Below are 27,721 nucleotides of genomic sequence, written 5' to 3'. Positions count from 1 at the left end.
CTTGCGGGGGCCAATACAATATGCAGAATGGTACTGGGGAATTCCCAGTGAGCATATTTTGAGTTCCTCCACCACTAGCCTTTTCATGGCGGTGAGCACACCATGAACACCACACCATGAAAAGGCTGGTGTAGGGAAAAAAAGGGGACCCTACAGGGTGAATGGCAAAAAGCCCTTCTGCCTACACGAGTTACACTTGTAATCAGGCAGGTGCTTTTTACGCGACTTTGGTGCAACCGTGCCGGTGGAGTGCCAGCGCAACTGTGCCAAAGTCATAATAAGACCCAAAGTCTTTTGCCCTTCCTACAGCAAAGTCTTTAAGCACAGTATTAGCACAGTGCCATCCACGTCGAGGTGTAAAATGACATAGGCTTTTTTTACCACAGGCATAGTAGCTTTGTCCAGACACAAGGGATCACCCAGACTTATACAGGGTGCTCACTTGTGTCTGAACAAAGCTAAACCTCCCTGAAGAGCTATAATGACAGTGAAACAGATGTCAAACATTGTTTTTATTCAGTTCAGATTGGGTTGAATGGTATTTTACCTATCCAGAACTCATCCCGGAAATCACTTATGGGAGTGAGTGCCTGAGGGGAAGAAACGTGGTTACTTTAGACAGTACTGTCTCAAGAGTGGCCAGGATGATATTTAACTTACCAAAGTACGTCTCGTCAGCCCAAATAAGGCTAGAATTCGGTCTGCAAAGCCAAGAAATAGCAAAGGAGCCTACGCCAAGAGCTGGTACAGGATAAAAAAAGCTGAAGCAGGTACACTGAACTCCCATTTAGAAGATAAGGCGCCACTCACAGAAAGAGCCCACAGATGGTCTTTGTCCACAGCTATGATAAGTCCTCTCCACTACCATACCTAGGCGTGGGCTTTAATCGAAGGAAGGAAGAAAAATACCTTCATTCCTGATTGGACATTTTACCATCATTACCGCGTCTTCCCCCTTGGAATTGACCCCCAGGTCAGACAATATGCCGCTTATGTGAAGACGCCAACTAAAGTGTATTACACCTATTTTGTATCAGCAGGGATCTACAGGCTGAACGGCGACAGTTACTGAAGCAACTCTTTGTAAGTAAGGGAATAAGAACCTGTAGACAAGCTGTGAAGGCATGCCTCGGAGGTGGAGACATTCAGCTAGCGTGTCACTTTGTTCAATTCATGGAAGCGGTAGGGGTAAAAGCTTGGTCGCCAACCGACAGAAATGCTTTATCACCGCATCCAAATGCCTGTTAAAGTGTCACATTACAGCACATTTTCAGGTCGCCCCTCACCAGGATGATACATGCTCAAGCAGGATAGCCAACAGCAACTTACCATCATTGTCGTTTACAAATCAACCGATCACTGAACAGACTGAACAGACTCTCTCTCACCGAGAACCGAGCTTCGTCTTTTAATCTACGGTCCGTGCTGACAATTACTGACAATTGCTCTACTTATGTTAACATAATCTTTGAAAGTTTTACAACATGTTTTTTTTTTTAATCTGTTTTAGAATATGAACTCTGCTGCTACGTCGCTTTTTATATGGAAATTGTAAAGGTTTTAATTAACCAAACAATGAACTATTACTTACTTACTATCCAGAGCTGTAATACTGTGCCTGGAGTAGTAAAAGGCTTTTATCATTTTACATCTTGGTCTGGATGACACTGTGCTAATCATATGATTAAACACTTTGCTGTAGAAATCACAAAAGACTTTGCCCCTTTCTAGCTCGGTGTGGATGGCACTGTGCTAATCCTGGGTTTAAAAACTTTGATAACAAAACAGACATTTGAGGTGAGGAGATTCTGTGTGTCAATGGTGTTGCAGGGTGACTTTTCATGGGGTCGCTCTCCACCTAAACTAGGTAACTACTTAGAGTTGTTTGCTTCTTTTTGCATAATTTAGGTGGCACTCTAAGCCAGAAACGGTATTGTTTTGACTTATACTGGGTCCCTTGTGTCTGAACGAAGCTAAACCTCTCTGAAGAACTTTAATGCTAGCGAAACAACACGTGTCAGGTGCTGCTTTTATGCATTCCAGGTTGGATTAGGTGGTATTTAACTTATCCAAAGTTGTACTACTGTGCCTGTAGTAGTAAAAGGATGTTGTCATTTTACAGCTTGGTGGCAAATGCTTAAAAACCTAGGTAGAAAAACAGACATTTGAGGTTCTCTGCTTCGTTTTTGCATAATGAATGCAGCACTCTAAGCCTGGAAAGGTATTGCTTTGACAAATGTATTTATATTTTTTTTCCAAAAAGTAATTATTTTAATATTTTATTATCAATTCCTATAGGGAGTTATTTTAAGTCCCTGCCTATGTTATTTTCTATGCAAGTGTGCTGCATCACCTGTGAGTGGCCATCTGCAGTGTTGGGATGATGTACATTTTTTACTTTTCTGTGTCCTTTTGGGGCTGTTCTAACTTTAGAATTGGGGTTTGTGAATAGCAGCAATCTTACTGTTTTGCAGGTGGGTGTTTGTTTTATCATGTTCCTTTCTAAAATGTAACCTTCTCCTTCCATACTCCCACCCCTATTTTGTAGTAAGCATTCCTCATTTTTCAGCCAATGCCCTGGTTCTCCCTACATTTACTACATAGGGACTCATTTCAATATCGGTCGGAAACGAAATCGCCTGACTCCTTGTCAGATTTGGTTTCGACCAACTCGCGCTCAACGGTTCCACCCAATCAATTATGATGCTTCCGAATACGGTTCAGAATGACTCCCATTGACTCTTATGGGAGCCTGTGTTACCAGCGACATGACAGACTCCTATTGGGAAAATGGGTGTCTGCAAAAAACCTTGCACCCTGTGGTGGGAAACCCATGGTACCTGCCACACTGTGCATAGTTTTACAGAGGGGTCCCTTGGATACCAGCTAGACCCAAAACCAGAGGACTCAGAATGAAGGGGGGCCCCCAAAGTCATTTTCCGACAGCCTTTTTGTGTCGTACAGACCAAGTCCGAAAGGCTGTTGGAATCCGACATTGTAATCATTCGGTTGGAAACGTGGTCTGTATAGCTGTACGAATAGGCTCCGACCGACTCGGACTCTCCGAATGCTGTTTGGAACCGATTCGGAATGATCAAATGGTTTCCCTTCTGACTGTGAGCATCGTATTCCATCAGTCAGAATTGTTTCCGACCGAGTCAGGTGGATGGATTTCGAGACGGTCCAGGAGAATCTGACTGTCGGTTGAAGGCTTTCCGACCGACATCTTAATTAGACCCTAAGTTGTAAACGCACGTTAGTTGTAAATGTAATTGTAATTGTAAAATATTTATAGAGCGCATGGTTACCAAAGGCATCCCCGCGCTAGAGGCCAAGAGCTAGTAAATAGTATACTACAGTACTACAAAGAGTAGTTTGGGATTTGGCCCATGGTCTGAGATTTTGTTGCAGATGGATATGAAGTAGTGTGGTATTAGTCAAATGTAAAACAACTGTGGGTTAGAGTGTACCATTAACTGCATTTAGACTCCTATAGTTTGAACTCCATTACTGCAATTAATAAACATGGCGTCAGAAAAGTCTTCTTAGGCCCCCATTACAAGTTTACAAAAATCTCCAATGGAGCCAAATAGAAACACTGTTGACGTCCAAAAGTGTGACACTAAAATCGTACAATACATTATATTCCACAGAGTACTATACAAAGAAATAAAATCTCCAGAGAACACTTCAAGGGAAAGTGGTCTTTTTCAAGAGAGCAAGTTTGAAAACTATTTCTCCCTTGTTATTAAGCAGAAGTTGTAATTCTTCTCCATGACTGCCTTCCAAACAGTGTTTGTGTTGTGAAGTCATTTCTCACTTGTAATAACTTATTACAATAGAATACGGGCAGCTAGGGATGTCAAACCAAGACTAATAAGGAAACTTAATTTCTGTTTATATATGGTCACCAGCTTCCATGTATTAAAAGAATATCCATGCACCAATAAACAATTAATAAATTGATATTACACCTTTTCGTCAGCGCACTCCAGGATCGTGATTTAATACATGCATAGTTAGATTTCCTTGATCTTTTTACTTTTGATTTGCACTTTCATACTTTTTGTCCTAAATGTATAACTAACACTACCACAATTACTAGTAAAAGAGTACAAGGGGGACCTGAAAGCTTTGCATTTTATGTGAAAGCAGGGATTAGCACAAAAATGCAGACTAACAACATTTAGTCACATCTGCATCTCTTCTATATGAAATTACTTCTTTTATGCTCATGGCCTTTCCCCACTGTGCAGAAGCTAGAACTGAAGCGAGGCAATAATTCTAAGAAGACTATAAATCCGCAAACATTAAGAGAGCCACAATTGCCCTAAGTGCTCCCATTATCACAAGCCTGCTTATTATCCTGGAAGGTGGTTTCAGACAATGCATGACTGGAAATAGGCATGAAAGCCCAGAACCAGCACAGCCACTCTCCCTACCCCGCCATTATTCCCCTGTACCTAGTTTTTGTTTTTTTGTCAGAGTTTGTGTGTCTCCTACTCGCTAGGTACCCATCAAACCAAGAACTTCTCAGGGAAACCCATGGTTTCCCCCACTTGTAGCCTCAAGGTGGAAACCACCACCCTGATCCTCTCTACACAAGATTTTGCTGGTAGCAGGTGAATACAGTTTTTGGTGTGACTAGGTGCACCCAGCAGCAGATGACAAACATTGCTGGTGCATCTGTCTTTAGGGTGACCCGTATGTTTTTTTGACCAGTTACGTTGAGTAAGAATGGTATTTTCAAGATGCAGGATAGCAGCATTACAACAGGTGGAGGTGTCTAGTGTGTGACTCGCTTCATCATAGCTAGGCAAAACGTGTTTCCCTTTGGTAGCTCCACAGGTCTGTTCTGCTGCTGACAATGCCATGCCTCAAAGACCCTATGCTCAGCCAGCCCAACGTTATGCATTGCTGATGAAAGCCTCAACCCGCTCGACCCTTACCATAAAATGGAGGCAGGCTGCTGAAGATTTAGCCTTGATGACAGCAGATGTTAGCAGTCTTCCAATGTGCTCCTAGCATGACACATCACCAATGGAGACTGGATTCCCAAATTAATAACTCGTGTAAGTTGTGGCACCCTGCCAGTCTAGGCACTCTCCAATAATTACGCCACTTACGGAGAGCAATTTTATACATCTTTATTCTGATTTGTAAGTGAGAACCCAACTTTCTAAACCTGCCTTCAACTCATCCCTCCAACACTTACAGCACAGGCCCATGGTATACAGTGGGAGCAGAAAGAATTCCAGCGTTCTTTTATTACAAGACAATGCATCTCCCGCTTTGTTAAATAAAAGTCACAACTTTCAAAAATAGATAAATACATAAATAAATATATGAATAAATACATGAGACTCAAGCAATTACAATTCTTCAATTAAACGTGGTGGTGCCTAAATCACACGTCCTGATTTGGTCACTGGAAACCGGGAACTGGCAGTTGAAGTTTCAGTGATCTGCACAGGTGAAGTGCAATTATTATCAGATACAGAGTCATCAACAGTCTGTCAAGATCCAGTCTCTACATTGACATCGATGTTTGGTGAGTGATGGGTCACAAGTCCAAAATGAGAGGAATCTCTCGTAAGGGACTTCCAATGGTGCTGGGCAGTCACCACGTGTCCTTTGGTGTTGGTGATAGTAAAGGGTTCAAACTCAAAAGGAGCATAAGATTTCCTTCTTCTGTACTGTATAACTAGCACTCGATCTCCTCTTGTGATGTCCTGCACACTACGTCGTCGGCCAGTATATACTTTTATCTTCTATTTGCAACCAAAGTCCGTAGTGTGAATGTCTTCTTCATTTTTAGATCTTTTGATCCATTGTGGCAGCTTGGCTGTCATGGCTCTTTCAAACATAAGAGTGACAGGGTTTTCCCCTACCGTTGACTCAGGGGTTGAACATTAAGCTTGAAGAGAAGTGTTTAAAACAGCTTTGAGGTCTAGCTTCCCCAATGCAGCATACTGGACAGCTTTCTTTAGAGTACTCATAAATCATTCTACCAGGCCATTGGCCTGGGGCCAAGGAGTTGTGCTTTTTGATGCTTTATATTGAAGTGATTTAGAAAGTCTTTGAATTATCGACTATTGAAAGGTGGACCATTGCAGGTACACCCCATGTCACAAAGATGCCATCTAGTTTTTGAATTACCTTTTTATGTGCAGTAGATGAAAGGTATTCCACCAATGGAAATGGGAGTTTTCATCAACAACAATTAGAAGATGAAGAGGACCAAAAAAATCAATGACAATTCTCTCCCAAGCATGATGTGGCAAGACTGACATGTTTGAAGGCCTCTGAATAACTTGAGATGAAAGGCAGTTGCATATATGACAAGCCTTTAATTATTTTTTTCCCCTTTCGTGGTGATACAGAAACCAGACTCGTCATGGAGAGCTCTCCTGGTGGCAGCTATTCCTCGATGTCCCTCATGGGCGACACCTATTACTTGTTGTAGACTCTCAGGAATAACAATATGTATACCTCGCAGTTATTTCTTGTAATGGTACACTGACTATAGCAAAGTTGTGCATGTATCTTGTATAGTTACAGGCCAGTCCAAGAAAGGTTGGTAGCATAGAAACGTCCTATAGGGGATTTGCAGTAGACAATTCTTGCACTTTTGCTGGATCAGGTTTCATACCCCCATTAGAAAAGACATGGGCAAAGAATTTCAAGCTTTTCTTTTGCAATTCACATTTATTTGCATTCAGAGTTAAGCCTGCATTGGTCAACAAATGGCATACTTGCATGAGAGCTTTGTCATGTTCTTTATGGGTGGCTCCGTAAATTAATACGTCATCACTATAGCTAAATGCATTTACTACAGACTGTATGTGACATTGAATAACTTCTTGGAAAAGTTCTGCGGCAGAGGATACACCAAAACTCAGTCACTTATAGCGGAACAAACCACTAAGCGTAGAAAAGTTGGACTGTACCTGGATTTTCCTTCACGCTTCAACTGGTGATATCCTTTCTTTAAGACAAGTTGAAAGAAAAAGAACTTTGCACCATACAGTTGAGTTATCATAGCAATGTGCGGACCTGGATGTCTGTCTCTCTCTCTCAATAGTCTTGGTGGCCTGACGCATGTCAACACATACGTGTAGAGCTCCTTCATTGTCTGATTTGGGCACTACTACAATGGGAGAAAACTATGGTGTCAGACCAGTGGAGCTTTCAATGAGGTCATGTTTAAGTAACAAATTAAATTCCTTTTCAACAACGTCTTGCAAGTGAAACACAATTTGTCTGTGTCTTTGAGCAACAGGATGAACATTTATGTGTAACTTTACATTCTTTGTGTTGAGTTTTCCTAGCCTATGGAATAGTGAAGGAAATTGACTTACAATTTCATGATGAACATTTATTTTGTAATTCCCTGATATCAGTCCCATATCAGCCGCAGTACTGAAACTCAGCAAACAGGCACTTAAAGCTGTTCCTTGATGTACATGAACAGGGGGCTTGTACCATATATTTCTTGCATTTCATTTAGGCTACAAAGGATCCTTGACACTTTAAGGGCATCAAAGCGGCCCATGTTTATACTTTTGTTTTTGACTTAGTAAGTTGTGGTAACAAAGACAGTTCTTGATGCTTCTCCTCAGGCATGATAGTCAATCGATGCACCACTGTCAATTATGAATGGTATTGAACACTCATTTATTTCAAGAGTTCGTCTGAGAATGTTTGAATGTGTTTGGTGCTTCTTCAAGTCGATTTTTCTTCACTTTGAGTATCTCTCACATTTGACCAGTCCCACATGTGCTCAATGTGAGACCGTATGATGGGAGCAGATATTGTGTGTCACAGTGTGTCATTTTCCTTCCCTAGCAATTGTATGCCTGCAGCCTGTTCCTGTATTACTTAGCTGTGTGTAGTTGGCAGTTAAACCTTGTTTATTCCTCCCAGACAGCCACACAATGGTGTGCCTGGATTGGCCATCACTGGCAGGATTGGGGGAGCAGAACTAGGCAAAGTCGCACATGCAAATCAAAAAACTGTGCCCTGTCTTCACATAAAGGACTTCATAATACCTCATTGCTCCTGTAGTCAGTCTGGAGCCAGGGCAGGGAAGGCAGGAAACTCCAAGCACATCAAAGGGAAGACTCTAGAAACTAGGTATATAAATAGTACCCTATACAGGAGTGCCTGTACACACAGAACTATCTTACTAATGAAAACAGTGGCAGGCAAAGGGATTTTAACATTTTTGGAAAGGGATGTTTTTGCAGAGAATTCACACAGCAGGAATATACTGCTGGTGAGATCAAAACATAGGATTCCTGAAATTCATGAAGGTGCAGAATAAAAAGGTGAGATAAATATAGGATCATTCTTGCACCAGCAACGTGCTACATAATTGGCTATCTCTGTAAGGGCATATGACCAGTGTTATACAATCATGTCACTTTTACTGTCTACTTGACAAATATAAAGTAAAACTTTATGGCTGATCTTAAAATGTTGCCTTCGGGCTTAGAAACTTTTCTGGAGCTTTTTCTGTCAGGGTCCCGCAATGCTCTTAACCCGTCTGGATTCGGTGAGGATTCTCTGGCTTGAATTTCAGGTAGCTACCGGTCAAACTCTGGAAGTCAGGCCTCTGGAGCTCCCCAGCAAGACGAACTTGGAATCCGGGTCGTGGTTAAAGGTAGGAGGCGTGGCTCCCGCGGTTGAGTCAGTCACCGTATGGAGCTTTTTTCCAAAGCTGGTCCAAACTTCTCTAAACTTCTGAAACTTCTTCCTGAAGTTCATCTTGAGTGTCAACAGTGTCCAAAATATAATCCAAGGGTCTGGAAGCTCCAAGATTGTCCTTTGAAAGTTTGTGACCACAAGTTCCACAATGTTCCTGGACAAAACCTTTAAAGGTTCTCTGGAGGCCCTCCTGGCAATAGACACTTGGTGATGATGATGCAGGTGAGCTCCATTAACCTGTAGCTTACAGAAAGTCCACTCTTTATTCCTTCAGAAACAAGGTACATCCACAGGGCTATAGTTCCAGATAATGCAGCAGGTGCAGTCAGCCAGAATGCAGGGCCTGGTGGTACAAGTAAAGGTTCCAGCATGGCAACCAGTCTTCTTCTCTGAGTTTCAAGCAGCAGATCTGAGAGGCTTTGCACCTCTCATATATTTATTCAGTGTTCTCTGGGGTCAAGCAGGAGAGCACTCCTGTCCAATGAAGTGCAAGGTTACACCGCAGAGCCTGACCACTTCCTCCAACATTTGGCCTATACTACTCCCAGAATGCACTATTTCTCCAAACTTCAACATGGCTGAAGTCTCAGCAGAGCAGGAAGAGCTAACTAAACCCACTCTCGGTTTGGCACATTTACATAGCTCTCTACTCCCCAACATCTGCAGATTCCTTCCTTAAGCATCCTTCAGCATCCATTTGGCTGGGTCAGAGGGGATGAGGATATATGGATTCCCTGCTTGTCCTATTCCTCTTTGAAGCTTCATGCTTTACAATCCTTCCCCCCTGCTCTGGCATTCCTGTGTAGCAGAGCCCTCTCTACCAGATAGCCTCTACAGGTGGAACCCTCTCCACCAGATAAATTGCAGGACGGCTGAATTTTGGCTTACATAATAGTCTTATAACTTCTTTTCTGTACAATTTAGGATAAATTCAAGAATAGCACATTGCTGGATTTATCAATACCATTCTCCTATGTCATTGAATGATATTTATTTAATTCCTAGCAATAATTATGCATTCATAAACTATTGCAATGATATCCTGTGTTGCTGAGGATTTATAATGTGGAAAATATAAAAATATAAAAAGTATAAAGCACCATTTATAAGGGCCCTGTTTATAGTTATAAGACACCCCCACCCCTGGGATACCTAGGGGAGACCTTGGAGATTCTGAATGTGCAACCATATTGTAGATTATCACTTTTTAATTGTTCCTACCACCAAAGTCGAGTTTGCTGTGAATTTATGTTTGAAAACTGAGCTCCAGGGGGCTCCTTCAGCACAGCACCCTGGTCTTAGAGCTCCTGAGTGAGTCTGGAGGGGGGCCCCTCCATATACAATGCAGTGTAGTAACTGTGGCTGCTGTGCTGAGCTGCTTCAAAAGTTAGCAAACTTGGCTGTATATGCTCTGTAGAGAATTGTCTTCTTGTAAAGGCCATTGAGACTGGGTATGGTTAACCAGATGTCCTTAAAATGTTTCTCCAGGATTATGCTCCTCATACCAGTACCAGTCGCAATAATAGCTTTAATAATAATATTAATAATAATAATAATAATAATAATAGTAATAATAATAATAGTATACACTTCCTGGTTCTACCATGTGTTTACATCATGCACTAAACTTGTTCATTAATATTGTATTATTATTATTATTATTATAATAGTTGCTTGTAAAGCGCAGCTGACACCCTATGGGTAACCTGGCGTTGTGATAAGATGTTAGCTGAGTGTGGAAAGGACTGTAGCCCCTGCCCAGAAGGAATTGGCAGGGAACCGGGGAGCATACCCGGGGATAGAGCCAGGTTTTTATCCTTTTTCTGAACTGCAGAATGTTATCTATATGTCTAATATCAGATGGAAGTTTATTCCAGAGGCGGGAGGCTGCCGTGCAGAAGGCCCTGCCTCCTGATTTAGCTTTCTTGACTCTATGCACCCTCACCAGGTTTGCCGATGAAGAACGAATCGTTCGGGGGTGGGGGGATACCAGGTACATTTTTCATGCAGGGATATGAGTCCATGTCCATGCAGGGCCTTGAACATTATGCATAATGCCTTAAATTGTATTCTCTGCGAGACTGGCAGCCAATGCAAATCAGAGAGTGCCAGGGAGGCAGAAGAACGGAGTGATCGCCGTAATGCTATTTTTGCAGCCATGGTCTGTATTCTCTGCAATCTCTCAATCAGATATTGTGGGGAATCTAAAAGCAGAGCATTGCAGTAGTCCAGTCTGATGAGGATAGTACTCCGGACTATCAGCGTTCTGGCCTCCAAGGAGAACATCGGGAAGATTTTACGGAATGCTCTAATCAAATTGAAACAACATCCAACTGTCTTGTTGACATGTTTTTCTAATGTCAGTTTTATATCAAACATGACTCCCAGATTGCGTACAGCATTACTGGGAGCCAGTGAGATACTGGAGGGAGTTGGCCAGAAGTTAGATGGAAGTGTAGAGGAAATTCTTCCTACTGCACAATGTAGAATCTCTGTCTTCTCAGAATTAAATTGAAGAGATTTCTCCCTGAGCCAGGTTGCTATATCCTGCAGACATGCATGAAAGTCTGTTAGAGACACTGATTGCTCACCCTCTAAAGACAGGATAAACTGGGTGTCATCTGCAAAATTCACTAAGTTAACATTATGAGATCTAATGATGGCAGGTAGAGGGCTCATGTAAATGTTAAATAGGATAGGGCTGATTGCCGATCCCTGCGGGACACCATGCAGTATGTTAGAAAACTTGGACCGAAAAGGGGGAGGGCTACTGCTTGTTGTCTATTGGATAAGTAAGAATGAAACCACTTAAGGGCGGTGCCCGTCACTCCCACCTCTTCAAACCTGGACAAGAGAATCCCATGGTTTTACCGTTTCGAATGCGGCAGACAGGTCTAAGAGAACCAGTATGGCCGACTGTCCCCTGCCTGCTCGCATCCGAAGATCGTCCATAACGGTCACCAGGGCAGTCTCCATCCCATGGCCTGGGCATAATCCAAATTGTACCTTGTCCAGAATGTTATTTATTTCCAAAACCTGGGAGAGTGCTTTACTAACCACTTGTTCCAGAATTTTTACTGGATATGGTAGGAGGGAAATGGGTCTGTAGTTCTTTAAACAGCCTGGGTCAAGTGTCGCTTTTTTCAGCAGGGGTGTCACCGACGCCTGTTTCCAGCAGGCCGGCACAGAACCATTCATCAGGGATTGGTTACAAATTTGTCGTAGTGCCGGAAACAGTTCAGGAGCCAACCCCTTCCAGATTTTATGTGGCAATGGATCCAGAGGAGATCCTGAGGATACTCCCATGGCCATTTTTTCAAAGTAACCTGCAGAGAGCACATCAAAATGGTCTAATGAGTATAATTTCTCCCCCCCGGCTCGACTAGCAGAAAGTGACTCCTTGGGCGTATTGCCCGAATTTAAGCCATTGATAATGTTACTAATCTTGTCCTCAAAGAAGATTGTCAATCTGTCACATAGTACCTGACTGGGCACAATCTCATTCTTTGAGCATTCTGGGTTAATCAGAGTATCTACAATCCTGAATACATCCTTGGTACTGTTTTGTGCCTTCAGGATGGAATTTGAAAAATACTCTGTCTTTGCTACCAGAATTTGTTTCCTATACTCTGCTATGGTTATCCTTCAGGAGGTTTAATCCCCCTCAGTATAGGCTCTGCGCCATTTCCTTTCCGCTTGCTTGCAGCCAAGTTTCAGAGTTCTACGTTTTTCATTAAACCACGGGCTGATGGTCTGCCACGTTTTTCATGGTTTTTTAACGGGGCAATTTGTTCCAGCCTGGTGGTTATATTATCGCAATAAATTGCATCATTCTCCTCCACCATCTTATTTATGTCACACTTCTCAATGGGCACAAATACTGGGAAAGCCGTTGCCTTCTTCAGAAGGCCCTTCCAATCCCTACTTTGGAAGTTCCGGTCATTCTTAGGAATTGAGTGATTCAATCCAAGATTATATAACTGGAAAATAATCAAGTGCTGGTCCGACCAGCACACCGGTAGGGCCTCAATTGGTCCCAGTATTTGTTCATTAGAGAATACTAGGTCCAATATATGTCCCCCCTGTGTGTGGACTCCATAACCCACTGTTGTAAATTAAGGGTTTCACAGGATTGAATAATTGTGGTATCCTGGATCTAATATCCCATTAGGCCATAGATTGAAGCCCCCTACAACAAGTAGTCAGGAATGGGACAATGCCAGGTTGCTCAGGACTTCAATTAACCCTTGTTGAAATAGAGGACTAGCTGTTCCAGGGGGTTGATAGCTGACTAAACCAGTCAATAATTGTCCCGTGGGATCTTTCAATGAGAAGAGCAGAAGTTCTATACCCTCCGGCTCATCAATATTAAAAGGGGAAAAATCCCAATTTTCTTTAAAAATAACCCCCACACCGCCTCCTCTACCACCCAGGCGAGGTTTGTGGAAGGCTTTATATCCAGATGGACAGGCCAAACCCAGCTCCAGATCTGAACCAGGATGTGTCCATGTTTCAGTCATGAACAACACATCCAGTCCATGCATTTCCACCAGCAATTGAGTCTCCAGATAGTGCTTTGGCAGAGACCTGACATTAAGCAGCCCACACCTCAGACTATTTCTTTTTGCAAAATCAGATTCCGACCCTGAGGTCTCCTCTAGTCTAACCCTACCTCTCCTACCTCCTACTACCCCAAGCTTAAGCAACTGTTCCCTCGAATAGTAGTACCTCCTGCCCTCAGCTCCAATTTTCCTGGTACGGGCAGCATGGCTGGCGCTGTGCGTGGTCGTTGCGCGGACGCACGCAGACGGGCTTGCCTTAGGCGTGCCCGCAGCGCACGTCTGCTGTGCGGCTACGCCAGCATGTTGCTTTTATGGGTGTGGGGCTAAAAGACTACACCGGCGACCTCAATATGGGCGGGTCCACTCTAACAGGCGGGCACCGCGAGATCGGAAGGATTCCGGTAAGCACAGAAATTGATTTGTAACCTGCGAGCAGTTTGAGCAAATGTAATTTTAAAACAAATACAGTACAGTTTTTAAAAGCAAGAGTAAAGTGCAAAAAAGTGCAGCAGCAGCAAAAAGGTCTTGCGCTCTCGTTCCCACATCGCTTAACGCTGGCTAGTAAATCAATGAGAGAGCAAATAATGCAAAGATTGCAAATAATGCAAGCGTTTACAATTTTTTTAGGAGTTTAGAAAAGCTCTTATTAAGAGGTGAGACTATCATGAAGACAGCCGTGGTCTTCTGAGCCTTCGCGCCACATAGGAGATTTTTTCCATTATTGATACAGCAGTCAGCAGTTTAAGGGGAATGCAGTCGGCAGCACTACGTGGAGAATGCAGGGTGATCAGGTATTTTTGCTTCTAAGTTCTTTTTGAGCTGTTTTTTACAATTTTCCCCCCGCCTTGCTCTCCTCATATGCGGCGGTCACAGCCGCCATTTTAATTATTATGAATTATGAATTGGAGAGAGGATGTAGCCTTACTGCTAGAGCGGTCAACGTCGTTCAAGTCTAGGCAACCACGCTCAACATCCTGTGATTCTGGGCAAATCACTTAATCTCCCAGTGCCTAACAAAAATGAATTTGTCCTTATGTAACAAAACTGGTGCTATGTCAAGCGCTCTGATACCCGATATCTTCGGGTCTAGTTCGCGCTATATAAAACTCACCCCAAAAAAATACGTGCTTTGATGTGCTCCGTATGGTACAACTTCTTGGCTGTGCCGTTAGATGCAACAAAGTCAATGTTTTTTAAAATTTGTTGGCTTTCTATTCCAGCCAGTCTGCTTCTACAGTCTGGCTATTTAATTCTGGCTCTCTCTTTTTACAGTGGGTTTGAGCATGATGTTCATATATGTCTGCATTGTTGCAGTGCACTATTGCAGTTTGAGTACTGTTGCCATTATATGGTTGTTTAACAGGGAAAGGATTGACAATGCGTCTTCTTTTCCTTTCTAATCCCCGAGACTTACAAGTGATTTGCCTCTTCTCCTGAGCTCCATTAATTGGCTTGGCTTCTTTACTTATGGAGCCTGCTTCATCTTCCTGTCAAAAGGTTTCGATGTTATCTGGAACATTGCCTCCAATTCGCAAAGATTCTAATATTGTTACTAAATGACAGAAGAAAGATGTTTTCTCTTCTACAAAGTCTCCTTCACCTCTCACTCTTGAGGACCTCATGGAAGAAATAAAGCTAATGAAACCTTTGTCATGGAGACAAACGTGATGCTTCAACGGATAGAAACAAAGTAGGTTAATCTGGACTCCAGAGTGACTGAAGTGGACCAAAGAGTAAGTCATATTCAGGATGCAGCAACCAAGAAAGAGATTATGTCTAAAGAAATAGAATAGAACTTTTGAAACAGCAAACATAGGATTTGGTCATTCGGAATAGATGTAATAACCTCCAAATGTATAGCATCCCTGAAAAGGCAGATATGCCTTTCTTAAGATCCATATCCCAAAAATAGTTGGGCTTAAGGAAGGAACAAATCTCAATTTAGAATGCTCATCCCATTGGTCCTAAATCATTGGCCACTTCATCAATAGACTGTCCACGAGGAAGAATTGTTCTCTTTTTGGAATATATCCAATTGCTAATGGTTCTTTCAGAAGCCAAGCAATGGAAACAAATGTTATGGAATGGTCAGAAACGCGTATTTTCTCAAGACGTGGCCCGTGCTACAGCAGCTCATCGCAAGGAATTTTTGTCTTGCCGTCCTGCTGTACCCTCTATGAAAACTTGATATGGCCTTGTGCACCCATGTTTTTCCAAGGTGAAATATAAAGAGAGATCCTTTTTACTTGAATTCCCAAAGGATTTGAAGAAATTCATTTCTCAGCATCAAGGAGACGAAATGGAACTTGGAAAAACTTGAGCATTTTTCTCTTTTGTAATTATTTGCTCTTTGTTCTTGATGCATTGATTGTCATTGTGTTACACTGTTTATATTAATGCTTTTATGATATATTTAATAGCCAGTAATAGCTTTTATTCCTTTATTACCCAGATCCCTTTCCTAGATGTGTCTTTCCTACGTGTCACCTCAGACCTTATGTATTCAGTAATGTCTTTATTTTAGATTTCCGATCATTATAATTCTTATGATAGGTTTCCAACTGTTGTTTTATTTATGTATGTTATTTATGGATTGTCTCTGTAGCTTATGTAATCTGTTCTTGGATGGCTCTAGTCTGATGTCCATCTTTTTCTGCGCGTTTCTCCACCCAACTTTGATACTGTTGCCTCTTTAGAGATATACGGCAAGATGTATCAAGTGCATTCACGTTCGCAAATGGACCGATTTGCAGAATTGGCCCGTTTGCACACGGGAAAAACCCTTTTGGGATGTATCATTCCAAAAGACAATAGCAAAATAAAATGGGAATCGCAATTTTTGAGATCACCTATTTTGCGAATGCAAATTGTGATTCTATAAATGCAATGCAGGAAGCGCTTTTTAAATTGTGACCCTGCTTTAAGGAATCGCAATTTACCAACAACTTCAAGTTGGTGGTAAATTGCAAATCCTTAGAAAAATGCACAATTTTGCATTTTTCTAAGTGCCATGTGGCGCATGTATGTGCACCACATGTGCACACATGCATATTTCAGTGGTGCATCAGGGTGGCCTTGTGGCCCCCTTGAAATTGCATGCGCAATTTGCGAATACCTATTGGGTACTCGCAAATTGCGCATGCAACTCCCATTCATTCCTATGGGCCTCTAGGTCCATAATAATGAATGGGAAGCCATTCCTTATTTGCGGCTCACAATTTGCGAGTCGCAAATAAGGAATGTGTAGGAATCTCAAAAAATTGGCTGAACCCTACATACATTGCATTTTGCGAGTCTATAACAGTGAATCGGTTAAATTTGCTATTATAGACTCGCAAAATCCAATTTTGATACATCAGGCCCATAGTCTTTATCTATGGCTCTAGCAATTTGGCTTTTTGACATCTTCTCATTTTCTATCAGTAATTATCTGTTCCTTTTCTTTCCTTTGTTTTTCTTTCTTCCCTTAATTTTTGCCGAATTGAATCTTTTTCTCTTGATCGCTGCTTACTCTCTCCTATCTTTCTTCTCAGATTTCAATATCACCCTCTTTTTAAAATATTTGTACCTTACATTTTGTATACTTGCCTATCTGCATTTTGATGGCTTGGTTATGTTCCGCATTATGTATTATAAAATATATTGAATTTGAAATGATATATATGTTATAATGCTTTTCACTTTGTTTGTGGTTGGTAATATTCGTATTGTGTCATGTACTATGCAGGGTTTGTGTAATCCTTTAAAGAAACAAAGAGTTTATCTAGACTACAATACAAGATTGTCATGCTACAGGAAACACACCTTACTGATAAAGATATAAACTCATTAAAGAGGCGATGGGTTGGACAGGTATTCTGCTCTCCTGCTAAACAGAACAAAAATGGGGTGGTTACACTGTTTCACATGTCGCTTTCCCTAACAATTGAAAAGGAGAAGAAGGATGATGATGGTAGATGGCTTCCCCGTAATCTTACAGTCAATAACACTCCAATTTCCCTCCTTAATATTTATGGTCCCACTGGAATAGGTGCACAATTTTGGCAATTCATCTCCCACACTATACACTCTTGTTCAAATTCCAAACATCTTGTGGGTGGAGATGTTAATCAAATTATTTATCATTTTACTGACAGGAAATCTCTCGCTCGGTATGTACCTAACAAAATGCTGAAAACGTCTAAAACTATTCAATTCAGGGATTGTGGATGCTTGGAGGATCTGTAATCTAGAATATTCTGGAATTTAGTCTCTATTCCTCCACACATAAATTAAGTCACACAAATCCAAAATAGTAAATATTATTGATGATAAAGGTATTAATCATTTTAAAGATGATGAAATATTAAAATGTTTTACAGATTTTTATCAAAACCTATATACACAGGAATTCTCTCTTTCCGAGGTTGCCCAGGACTCTTTCTTTGACTCTCTTCCACCTCGTTCTCATTTATCTCAAGATTTCACTTTTCTTGATAAGGATATTTCCCTAATAGATTTAAAGTCAGCTCTTGCCCAATTACTCAAGGATAAAGCCGCCAACCCGGATGAGTTTACAGCTGTATTTTATTTACGTTTTTCGCATATTTTACATCCACACCTCCTTTCTCTTTATCAATACTTTATACTAAATAATGAAGCTCGTGGTTCCTTTTTAGAAGCAATGCTCTTTCTAATTCCAAAGAAAGACAAAGATCCCTCATCATGTGCTAATTATCACCCTATTTCTGAAATAAAACAAGATTATAAAATGTTCACAAAAAAATTAGCTCTCTGTATTAATCAGATCATTCCTGATTTGATTGAAATTGAGCAAACTAGGTTTGTTAAGGGTAGGTCTATGCTGATAATTCTAGGGCTTTCTTGAATATAATACATCTCACATCTAAAAGTTTCTCTCCTATTGGTGCCATTACTATAGATGCAGAGAAAGCTTTTAATCAATTAAATTGTCCTTTTATGATGCAGAAACTTAGTTGGCATGGTTTTGGTCCTGGGATTTTGAACCTTATTGGTTTGCTTTATTCTTTTTCCACTACCTCTGTTTTTGCTAATGGTGATCACCAGGGTCACAATTTTTCCCTATCTGGGCGTCTTATTTGACGAACGTGGCACTTGGCTACCGCAATTACATGCTAAGAGGAATGTCCTGGCAAGATCCACATCTGCAGTCTTAGCTTTTGCACGCAAACTAGGGGCAAAACCAATGCAAGCCCTCTTAAAAATATACAGAGCAAAATGTATCTCTATTGCAACTTATGGTTCGGATATTTGGGGTTTTCGTAAGGCAAGTGAGATTCAAGTTGTCGAGAACAAATTCTTTTTTTTTTTTTTTTGTCCTCATCTCACCTTTAAACCTAGGCAGATTTTACAAGCCGAGAATTAAGAAACTGGGCGCCCTTCGACTCACTGCCTTAGTCGCTGCCCCCTTGGGCTTCCCCACGCTGTTGAGGATAGGTGTAATCATTGGACCAGGATTCAGCCTTCATGGCACTAGCGATTAATCAGTTGCAAGCGACCTCCCCACACTAATAGGGGGGACCAGATGTTTCCGTCTACTTCTGTCTTGTCTTCCTGATTCAAACAAGCCATATTCAGCGCGGCTTTTACTCAGTCTTCTCTATTGGGAGGAGTCGGATCCTTCCACCTTAGACATATCTCTCTCCTAGCCAAAATAATTAGATATAATAGTAATCCCTTTTCTAATTGGGACAGTGCTTCCTTTATAGAGTCGTTTGAACCAAAGAATACAAGGTTGACATCAACTTCCAATTCTATATCAAAAATAAGAGTCAAAATATCCCCCACATTCCTCCAAAATGAACACAATTCTATACATTAAAAAAACATATGTATATCATCCGCTTTGTCATATTTACATCTGGGGCAATGTGGAGTCGGGACCGGGGCAAACCTAGCAATTCTGGCGGGAGAATAATAAAGCCTATTCAGCACAAAGAAATGTTTTTTTTTCAGCCTAGCAGGCCTTATATATCTATAGAGTAACTTAAAGGAAGATTCATAACGTGCTTCGATGGGGTGGACTTGAGGGAGAGGGCTCCACACCGATGCTTGGGCCGGGATCTCTCTATCCTCCGCCTCGAGCAGATTTATATACCATTGGGATATTTCTTTTTTCCTTACGTGAGGATCCTGAAATAGAAGCTCCATGTCCCAATTCCCTTTGATTTCACTCACTTCTGCCTCATGCCATGATCTTAACTGAAGGTATTTGAACCTCGAAAGGGTGGAGCCAATCTTGGCCTCTAACAGCTCCCATGGGAGTACCCCCTCTGAGTCTACCAGGTCGGACCATCTCCCCAAACCTGCTTTCTTATAGGGATAGCAAGGCCGTCCTTCAGACACTCTGGGGTCCCTGGTGAATCCCAAATTGGTGCAAAGTGGGAGTAATAGCCTATACCCAGAGTTCGCCTTATTGTGTACCAGTTTAATAAAGCAGTTTTTAGAACTTTAAGGCGTACACGTTTAAAGAATCTGGGGGCCCCGAATTTATACAGAAACCCACTTTGTCCAAAATCCCCCTCTGCTGAAATCATTTCCCCCAACAGCCTGCCCCATCTAGATTCTACCAGAGTTGTGAATAGCATCCTAGTGCCCTTGAACTGGAATGCGATTAGATACCAATTAATATCTGGTAGGGCCAGGCCGCCCTTCAGAAGCTTTCTTCTTAGTTTTTTCCACGAAAGTCTTGCACTCTTCTGCACCCATATGAAACTTCCTATTTTGCCCTGAATTTTACTAATAATTTTTGGTGGAAAAGTGAGGGGGATCGTATTGAAGAGATATGTCAATTTTGGAAGAACTGACATCTTTACTAGGTTTACTCTTCCATATATCGTCATAGGAAGGTTCTTCCACCTAGCAAAGAGATAATCTATGTCCTTTTCAATTTTGGCTATATTTAGGAGAGGTATTTTCTTCAGGTCTTTCACTATTTTTATTCCGAGATATTTAAACTCCCCACTCTCAGAAACTAAGCTATATGTAGTGTTCCAACACATAATTTCAGTCGAGAACAAATTCTTAAGAAACTTGCTAGCGGTACCAAATTCCTCACCCACTTATATAATTCACCAAGAGCTAGGGATTGGTTTTGTAGAGGACCAAATTGCATTAGCACCCCTCTTGAAATGGATTACAACCTGGTTAAACCCTGAATTAGAACTAAACCGGGAGATTTTAAATGATTGTCTGGCTTTAGATCAAGCTAGCCATATTCCATGGATGAGCCATGTTAAAAGCATGTTCATGAAATTGGGTAGGCCAGAGTTATTTAATTCACCAGCCACAATAGTCAAGGGTGATTTGCTGTGGGCTAAGCGTTCTTACCTATATATGGTTACCATGGAGAGAGAAGCAAGGGAGTTGAGAAAATCAACTGTACGTGAGCATCAATTATTAAAAACGTCCCCCGCAATGGAACCATATTTGATAGTGGTATCTAATCCTAACCACCGCTTCCTATTAACAAGATTTAGATTAAATCAGTTACATTTTCTCCTTGCTGAACCACCGGGATGGAGAAAGGTAGAGGACTTGGGTGTGTGTTCATGTGACAACTTCTCTGTACCGGACACAATACATTTTATCTTTTTTTGTGAGCATTTCTTGCACATTCTGAAGCGTTTTATTCTCCCAATTTTAAAAGACAAAGGTTTTTTACAAGTTAAACCGGCACTTATGTATTTACAGTTGCTGTCTAATGTTTTGGAGATTTTTAGTATAGCAAGTTTTCTCACCGCAGCAACTAGGATCAAGAAGAAAAAAATTATTTTAACTGTGTAGATTATGAATTCGGGGGATAAAAACGAGACTGATTTTATGCTACAGTTTAAATTGTTTATCTGTGATTATTCCATGTTGTGTTTTGGTATAAAAAACTCTTGCTGCTAAATAGAAATTTTTAAACAATTTTTAACCTCATGAATAGCATGCTTTTATGGTTTTAAATAACCAAATAAAGTACTTTGACTGACTGGCTAATGGTACTCAATCCTCTTATTTCACTCCTCAGAGGGGTACTTGACAGTGCTGTCCTCTCTCACCCTTACTTTTTATATTATCTTAGGGACCTTTTCTTCATACTTCATACTTTACATCCACTCACCCTTTTTTCATGGTTTTGTTCATAAAAATACTAAAATTAAATTCAAAGCCTATGCTGACAATATTGTACTACATGTTTCAGATCCACAAGTTTCAATACCTGCCTTTACGGATCTCTTATCCACTTATGCTAATGTACCTTGCTATAAATTAAATTTCACAAAATCTGAAGTCCTCCCATTAAATATATATCGTTTAAAAGTGATGTTTGCAGATACTGATTTTAAATGGAACCCTAACCATATTAGCTGTTTTGAGATCAAATACTCCTCCTCTATTGTAAAAACAATACTGCTTAACTCAGAATATGTCTTTCAAAAAGTTCTTCACATGTCAGAGCAATGGCTCCCCTTATATTTATCATGGTGGGGTAGGTTGGGCGCAATCAAAATGGTGATGCTCCCTGTCATTAATTTTTACTTATCCATGCTACCAGTTAAAATTCCTCTGACCTTTTTCAAATCCATTAACAGTTCCCTAGGCCAATTTTTATGGAATAAACGGTAAGCACGTATTTCGTTATCTTCTCTATGTGCGCCCAAAAATGGGGGAGGAGTTAATAAGCCAAACATTCAACAGTATCATTCCTCCTTTCTAATCAGGCAAGTTTTACCTCACATTTGTTCCCCCACTGACACTCCCTTAACAGTTTACCATATATTGAAAGACCTTTTAATTATTTATTTCTCATTTTCACTGCTGGCTCATTTTTCACATCCTTTACAATCCTTTACATCACCTACTATTACACATTCCATATCCGTCATTTACCTGTTTCTCACCAAATCTCTCTCACAATTGCAAGTTTTTCTAGATTCCTCCATACAGCATAATAATTCTAATAAACTACTGAATTGTACCATCTTTTAGAAAGATCGGGCTGCTAAGGGTATAATTCAGGTCAAACAATTACTTAAAGGGATGCACCTTCTTTCGGCCTATCAAATTCAAACTAAATTTAGCCTATCTACTGCTTTCCTCCTTAAATATGAATCCTTACAAACCGTCCTTACTCAACATATATCTTTTCTTTCTCAGGCTCTTTCTCCTTCCCTGGATCCCAGTCTGGCACCACTATCCACCTCTTCCTCCCTCAGGGCCTCTAATATGTATAAACACCTTCATTACTCCCTCCCACTTCCCCTGGGTGCAGCTCAATCAGAGAGTTGGAGTGTGTTGTGCTTGGGAGGAGTGAAGCAGGTATATTCCAAGCATGTGAACTAATCAAAGGTTGCCAGATGAAGGCACATGTAGTGTCAGAATGTGCAATTCTATGTGACAAAAGCTCCAAGGCCATAATGTGCCAGAGGTATGTGAATCATAAAATCATAGGGAAAGCAAAGTCCTGCTTCCAATGGAGGACTATAAGTCGCTTGGCAGCACCCAGCATAAGATGTGCAAGACGCCAATCTGTATACGTCATGGCCTCTAGTTTAAGGGGTCGAACCCCTAAACAACTGTGGTGTAGGAGGCAGGAAGTGGGAAGCCCAGCACACCTTTAATATGGCCTAGGATTTCTTTCGAATATGTGTAAATGACATAGCATGACCACCATATATGTTGGAAATCGCCAGGGGCCGATTTACTGCACCAGCGGAGATTAGATGTGGTGCAATAAATGGTGCCAAGGTATGTCGGTGTATAGTTCCACTGTGTCATCATTTTGTATGCTGTCTCCCGCTGTTGTATACTGCGATAGATCTTGGGGATATCTGGCCAGAGTTTATCCCACTGCTTCTGGGAGATACCATCAGTGGTGTCAGCATGCCACTGTAATTGATATGTATACAGATACGCTTGGCCCGAGTATCGGAGGTGTGGATATCAAAACTATAATGCCATCATAAGCCATGACCAATGTCTCAAACAAGATAAATTGCCTTGTCGCCCCTTGAAAATTCTGTAGTAAGATGTATGTACATGCGAGTAGAACAAATAGTCACGAGTGTCAAGGTGTCTCTTTTGGGTGCTACTGACATCGCCCCCGTGTCCTGGAAGCAGGTAGCAGTGTGGTCTAGCTGAGGGTCCCATACTTAATTCAAGTCTCCACCCATAACTATGTAACCTCTCTCGTTTATCAGCTGTTCCCACAATTGTGTCCTAAGGAAAAGGTATTGTGTCTGATAAGGGGCATAGCCGTTAAAAAGCCTGATTAGGAGTTGACTCCGTTGCATGGTTTCACATAGAGACCGACCATTGGCATCACGCACTGTCTTAATTGTCTTATTTCAGAAACCTACCTCGCACATGATGATCACTCCCGCTGTCTTGGTGGGGTCGTGCCAGTTGAGGTGGTGAGGATCTTTCAAATTAAAACACACAAGGAGTGTCCTCCCTCACTAAATGAGTCTCCTAGAGAAAGATAAAGTAGGGTTCTGCAAAAGAAGATATCACCATATTTGCTGTCTCTTATTAGGGGAATTGAATCCCCTTACATTAAGTGAGAGTAGTTTGTAATGTCATACAATGGTCATTGTGTGGAGGATGAGACATAGTGTTGATATTATCAGGTAGGGATGCAAGAATGAACCTAAAAGGGGTTCGGAGTTGGCTCAATTGAGCTGGGGTGGAGCCATATCAACAGCTCAGGTAACTGGAAGGACCTTGGGGGCTTAAGTGCATCTAGTGATTAGGTATATGCTGAACCTGCTCAGGGACAGTGAAGGAAGCCTTTCCAGCAAGGTAGTCAACCTGAAACAAAGAAAGGTTACAATAAAACAATAAACATCGTGAGGCCAACAGGGCCTAACAACTCCATTCGAGTCCTGTTGTGTCCAGCAAGCAGATATGCAAGACACAATGGAGACGTTACTCTTCAAGAGTGTGAATCAAGGGGGGATGTCCATCAGTGGTGTGCAACCATTGGACAATAGGGAGTACATTCTGCTGCAGAGAAGGTAAGACTGTGTATTAGTAGTGTCCTTCACAGGTTCCAGACCCCCCGCAGACAGCCGGAAACAGAACAAGGATAAATGATGAAGCATATGTGGGCCAGCTGAATGTTCATGGTCCTTCAAGTCCAAAGAGGTGCCCGGGGAGGACAAGCAGAGCTTCAGAGAGGAGAGTGATCCAGTGCAATACATTCGCTCTACTTCTAAGCTGTTGAATGTGAGCCCAGGTGCATGTCGTATGGGCACACATCCCTAAAAGTTCTGAAGCATGCTCATGAAGTGGGGGGCTCACCAGCAAGGTGATTATTTGAGACATTACTCAAGATGAGCCACAATGACACTTAAGACAAAGTCACAGGGAGCCTGTGGCTGAAGGAGCTGGGGAAGGTTTCTTGACCATGTTGCAGAGGTGTTGAATAATGCCTCTTTTTGTTTCCCGAGAGACTGCAGCCTTGTGGTTTTTGTCGGTGCGGCAGGCTGTTACTAGAGACCTGATAGGCTGTAGGGATTCTTTGGAGGGCATCCATGGGGCGGTGCAGCGCCTTCAGGTGGAGTTTGAGAAGTTGTTTGACTTCGGCCAGAGAGCAGATAACTCATCTCCTGCCCTCCCAAGTGAACATGAAAGCAATTGGATGGCCCCATTGGTAATGGATGTTAAGCTCCTGCAATTTGTCCATGTCTGCACAGAAGACCCTGAGGAGACAGAGGGTAACAGGGGAGAGATCCTGAAATAGCTGAATAGTGTGGCCACAGACGATAAGATCCGCCTTGCTCCGTGATGCTGTCAGGGTTGCCTCTTTCTCAACATAAAAATTGACTCATCTCAGGATATCTGGGACAGACTCTGAACTTTACAAAGGAGAGGCCACGGGCTGAGCTCTGTCCAGGACTGGAGGAGAAGTGTCATCGTTACTGCGAATGGTTTGGAGTAGCTCAGCAGTGAAGGCCATAATGTGGCTACCCTCTGCCTCTTTCGGCACACCCCAGATGTGGATGTTGTTCCGTTGGCTTCTATTTTCAAGCTCTTCCTGCTTCATTTGGTGCTCAATGTGCTGATCCTCCAGTGCAGCCACCTTCCACCAAAGTATTTCTTAGTCCTCGGAGCGGGCATCCACTGTGCGTTCCAGATCATCCACTAGTCCTCCTATGTCAGTGACCTCACAGGGGATATCATTTGAGCAGAATTTAAAGTCCATTTTGAGGGAGCCAATTTAAGTACTGATTTCTTGCAGGAAACAGTTCATGTAGGCCTGAGTGATGGGTATTGATGCTGTGTATCCATCCATACCAGACAACGTCTGCGATAGAGACCATGTCTGGCACAGGTGCTTTATTCCAAAGCGAGGTAACGGGATTGTCCCTTGTAAATCCAGTGGGCGTGTCCTTCGCGGTTTTGCCATGAGGCATAGTTTCCACCAGTGGAAGTTGCGGGGATGCAGTTGACAAGGTGGATCAATGCGGCACACGAAGTCTCTGGTGAGAACCTTTACAGGATTTAGGGGGAAGACTAGTATTCAGGTACGCCAAGGAGATAATGTGTTGAGTATCTCTGAAGTATTCAATGAAGCTGCAGCAAGCGGGGAAGCCAGCCAAGGATATCCCAGAACAATCACTCGTTCAGGGGGTATATGGATGGATCCAGGGCTGTTGCATGGAGCCTGGGAGTCATGTGAAGGAAGACTCTGACCCTGATGTGGCCCCAGGCAAGTCCTGGTCCCAACAATATGTCTGAAAAGGGTTAGAGAGCTTCCCATCAACCTCCCATGTGTTGCTCCATGTTTGGAAGCAGTTAAACAGAGAGGCAGAGAGGACACCCATACCTCTCTAGTTGCTCCATACCTCTTACCCAGGAGAAGCCCACCACATATCAAAACATGAATCAGTCAAGCCAAATAGACATTCCAAGGCCTCTAACACCAGAGCAGGATTCGGGGGCCAGAGCAGTCATAGCAAACAGTCAATTGATGGGTGTCACAGACTGCAGCAGCACCCTCCCTTAAAGACTACCCTGTGTAGAAGATAGCGGTCCCGCAAAGTGGATGGACCACGGAAGTAAGTCAATACCAGTCTCCAGGGCCAATCTCCAGGGCCCCATCCAATCCAGAGGTCCCGATGTGAGCCCTTGTCTGTTTGCCTCAAGCAAGGCAGTGCCCAGAGGACCACAAGTCCCAAGTGCGGCATCTGTGTCACCTCAGGTCCAGTGGGGGCCCGGGGATTAACAGCAAGGGCGCGAGTTAGTGCAAGAAGGCCCACATCAGGCAAAGGGCAGGTTACTGATGCTAGCGAGGGGGGGAGAGAAGCATGTGGTGCATGTAGATTCTCGGATGCCCTGTTCCTAAGTCTATGCCATTAGCAAGCAAGGTCCCAGGGCAAGGTAGCTGAAAGGTGCAAGGATGAGAGGTGGTGGAGAAAAGAGAAGCTGCCAATCTGCAGACTGATTCTCACTCTCCCTGGGGCAGTCATGCCAGTATCCATCAAGCAGAATACAGGGAGTCCCAAACAGGAGGCAGGGGATCTATGCTCAGTCAACGCTCACCGATAAACAACTAACCAGAGGGAACACAGATAGTGAGGTTGCGGCATTCCCAGGCCGAGACGGCAGACTAACCGCAGTCCTCCGCAGCGGAGTATGGTCTGCTAGCAGGGACACCCCTTTTCAGGAGTCACAAGGCACTTGGGTGGAATGAGGCATGGATGGAGGGGCCCCACAAGCAGTGACTTGCCCCAGCACCCTCCAGGTGTTGGGGAGGGCAGGAGGGTGTGCTCAGATGCAGTAGTGGGCTCTCTCAGTTGCATAATGGTGGATCCCCCGGTCAGCCCCCTCCACATGAGAGAAATGCTGCAAGAAAGCCTCAGACACATGAAGGGGTGGAGGGATTCTCATGGGCGAGCCACCCCCTACAATGTAGAGAGCCCTGTTTAGCCCGGTCTCAGCAGGGTCACTCGTAGGGGTAGTCCACGTCCAGGGCAAGACAAGATGGCACAGCCGTGGCCACCACCGTTGGCCCAGGGTTTTGCAATCTACACTGCCCACTCTGTGCCCGATAGCCTCTCCTCATGGACGGTGCGTGGAACACAGATGCCCCCACCATTTCGGTGCCATGCAGTTGTGGTCCCAATGGTTTTAGAATCTTTAGAAGGCTGCAGGAGTCCAGAGCTAAACGGAGCATACCTTACTATGAGCTCTGATCCAGTGGTGAACCAGCCACAGATACTGCAATACCATATACTCACCTGGGCCCATAAACTCACACATTACACACACACTGACCAGTTAAACTGCTGGAGTCAAAGTTTTTGTTGTTTCTTATTACAAGATTAGTTACCTGCCATTCCTAACTAATCTTTCACTGATCAAAAAGTTCTTTCCTTTGGTCAATGGACCATTAGTTGAACTAGTTGATAGTGAAATGACATAAATGTAATTCTCTT

This window comes from Triturus cristatus, chromosome 6 (assembly GCF_964204655.1).
Source record: "Triturus cristatus chromosome 6, aTriCri1.1, whole genome shotgun sequence".
Lineage (NCBI taxonomy): Eukaryota > Metazoa > Chordata > Amphibia > Caudata > Salamandridae > Triturus > Triturus cristatus.
The sequence above is the reverse complement of the archived record's forward strand: the minus strand, read 5'-3'. Positions refer to the sequence as shown.